The 3326-nt window shown below is 32.4% G+C and overlaps 1 protein-coding gene across 3 annotated transcripts in view; it reads right to left on the reverse strand.

The window, feature by feature from the left end:
* The window catches only part of SERPINB11 (serpin peptidase inhibitor, clade B (ovalbumin), member 11), a 17383-nt gene that overhangs the window by 5251 nt on the left and 8806 nt on the right, over window positions 1-3326 (reverse strand). The gene's annotated exons all lie outside the window — the stretch shown is intronic.

Consider the following 3326-nt stretch of genomic DNA (forward strand, 5'->3'; position numbering starts at 1 on the left):
GCTTTGTATCTCATGAATATTCATAACCAATATAAAAAAAAGAATATTTCTAATCAGAAGATGCCACCTAGGGAGTAGTTAATATATTAGTAGTGATGGATCAACTTGTCTTATACCTAGTTATAGCCAATGCTTTCTTATATATTACCACTTATTTATAAAAAAATTAATAATTTCTTGTGGTTTACCTTTAATATTTATCACACTTTATGCTTACCTGCACCTCACCACATGCAAATACATTGTTTTAAAAAGTTCGCTGATGCTTACAATGCACTAGAACAAGTGTATTACAAATATACAACAGCAATTTAAATAAACACATCTGAAAGTCAAGATTTATAAAAATATACCAAGAGTTGCTTACTTTTTAAATATACCGATCAAAATTGAACACCAACCAGCTTGGTACATTTTGGTGCACTGAAATTTTAAAAAACTTTTTGGCATATAAGCTGTCATGCAGTATGAAACACAGAAGTGTCTGAAGCATGAGGCTCTAAGCTTGATGAAGGTTTTAATTTTCATTGAATTTCTGGGCCTAACACAATACCTAGCATGTGAGAGCAATATCTAACCTTAAATGCTCAATATATATTTTTGAATAAATAGATAAATATTTATGTGGTGAAATAACAGTAATATTTTTAATAAACATATAACATGTCGATCCTTAATGCACATGAATGGCAGACAATCAACTGTTCATTCATGCCAAAAATATTTAAATATTTTCTATGTGCCAGGCACTGTTCTGAGCACTATAGCACTGAACTGAGACTACCAACACAATACTAAATGGACAAAAATCCCTACTATCATGTAGTTAACATCTAGTTAACTCAGTTGTGAGCTTTTTTCAGGTAACCTTAGGTTAAGCCTAGACTCTTTCTCAACAAAGGATTCCCAGGTAACTGCTACCAGTGGATCAGAGTTGGCACAAGAGATAAAATACATTTTTACACTACTGTTCTAAGTAAATTAATAGATCTAAAAATTTTATAGACCTTTCTAAGAATTTTCTAACTTAATACAAGAGTTAAATAGATATATATTTTAACCTGGTCATCTATTATGAAATTTGAATAACATTTATCATTTTATCAATTAAGAAGATACTGTTCAGAGCTCATCACTGTTAAGTGATGTAATGGGATATAACTATATTAAAAAGCATGGCCATTATGCTCAGAGAATTATTTATTTTACTGACAGGGTCTCCATAAATGCAACTAGCTCTAATTTAATGCTTTTTTGTTGTTATTTCACCCTAATATTATTTATTATTTAATAAACTCAATTCTCTCCCATAGTAGGGAATGTGATTGCCTAAGTTCCAAAATGTCAGAAACTAATGGTACAATGAGTTGCCAGCATAACTACAGAGAGAGGGATTATCTTGACATGATAATTTGACTTTTTATATCAAGTGAGATATACCTTAAGGACAGAAAAGCTGCAAAAAAATTTTTTTAACTACTGTTGTTGATTGTTTTGTTGGTATTGTTATTTAAGACTGCATGTATTGTAGGATGAGGTAACTGTGCAATAATATTGATGACACCGAAAAATAGCTTGGAAAGAAAGATAATTGTAGAAAAATCTAAAATAATATAAAGCTAAATTAGAATTATTAGGTAGATTCAGCAGTGTTAATATATAAAAGTCAATTACGTACATTTAACAAATAAATCAACAACAAATAAAATTCAAAGTAATAGATACCAGCTAAAATTCAACAAACACATCAGATACCTAAAAACAATTCATCAAAATATATACAAGACTTCAACACAAAGAAAAAGAAACTGTTATTAACAGTAATTTTAAAAGACCTAAATAAATATAGGTACATTTCAACAGTCACGGATTGAAAGCTGAATAAATATATCTTTTCTCTCCAAATCTATAGATTCAATGTAATTCCAATTAAAATTCCTACTGGTATATCTTATGAAAGTTGACAAGTTAATTTTAAAATGAATGTGGAAATGCAAAGGATCAAGATTAGCCAAGGCAACTCTAGAAGAATAGGATCAACATTGAAAGACTTATACTTCCAGGTATCAAGACTTATTATAAAGCTATATAATTGTGACATTGTCATGAGAATAAACAAATAGACCAATGGAACAGAATTAAAACTATAAAATATTAATGAAATAAATTGAAGAGGACACAAATAAATGTAAAGATATCCCATATTCATGGACTGTAAAAATTAATATTGTTAAAATGACCATACTACCAAAAGCAATCTACAGATTCAATACAATCCCCAGATAATACCAGTGGCATTCTTCACAAAAATAGAAAAACAATCCTAATGATCATATGGAACAACAAAAGACCCTGAATAGCCAAAGCAATCCTGAGCAAATAAAGCCAGAGGCATAACACTACCTGACTTCAAATTATACTACAAAGCTGTAGTAACCAAAACAGCATGGTACTGGCATAAAAATAGACACTGAGACCAGTGGAACAAAAAAGAGAACCCAGAAATCAACCTGCAGACTTACAGTCAAATGATATTTGACAAAGGCAACAAGAACATACATTGGGGACAAGACTGCCTCTTCAATAAATGGTGCTGGGAAAACTGGACAACCATAAGTGGAAGAATCAAACTAGACCTGCATCTCTCACCATATATCAAAATCAACTCAAAATTGGTTAAAGACTTAAGTATAAGACCTAAAACTATACAACTTCAAAACAAAAACATACAGGAAAAAATTCAGAAAGTAGGACTGGGCAAAGATATCATGAATATGACCCCAAAAGCATAGGCAACAAAAGGAAAAATAACAAATGGGATTATATCAAATTAAAAAGCTTCTACACAGCAAAAGAAACAACAGAGTGAAATGACAACCTACAGAGTGGGAGAAAGTATTTGCATACTATGGGTTTCACAAAGGATTAATATTCAGAATATACAAGAAACTCAAACAACTTAACAGTTACAAAACAAATAACCTGATTTTAAAAATGAGCAAAGTGGGCTGGCCCGGTGGTGCACTGCTACAGTGCGCTGCTTGGGAGCACGGTGGTGCTCCCGCCGAGGGTTCGGATCCCACATACAGACCGGTTCCCGCTCACTGGCTGAGCGAGGTGCGGACGCAACACCGAGGGTTGCGATCCCGTTGCCGGTCCAGTCCGGTACGGGCGCGACACTGAGGGTTGCGATCCATTGCCGGACACAAAAAAGACAAAAAGGAAAAAAAATAAAAATAAAAATAAAAAATAAATAAATAAAAATGAGCAAAGGAACTGAACAGACATTTCTCAAAGGAAGATATACACATAGCTAACAAACACAT

This window comes from Galeopterus variegatus, unplaced genomic scaffold, assembly GCF_000696425.1.
Source record: "Galeopterus variegatus unplaced genomic scaffold, G_variegatus-3.0.2 Scaffold3964, whole genome shotgun sequence".
Classification (NCBI taxonomy): Eukaryota; Metazoa; Chordata; class Mammalia; order Dermoptera; family Cynocephalidae; genus Galeopterus; species Galeopterus variegatus.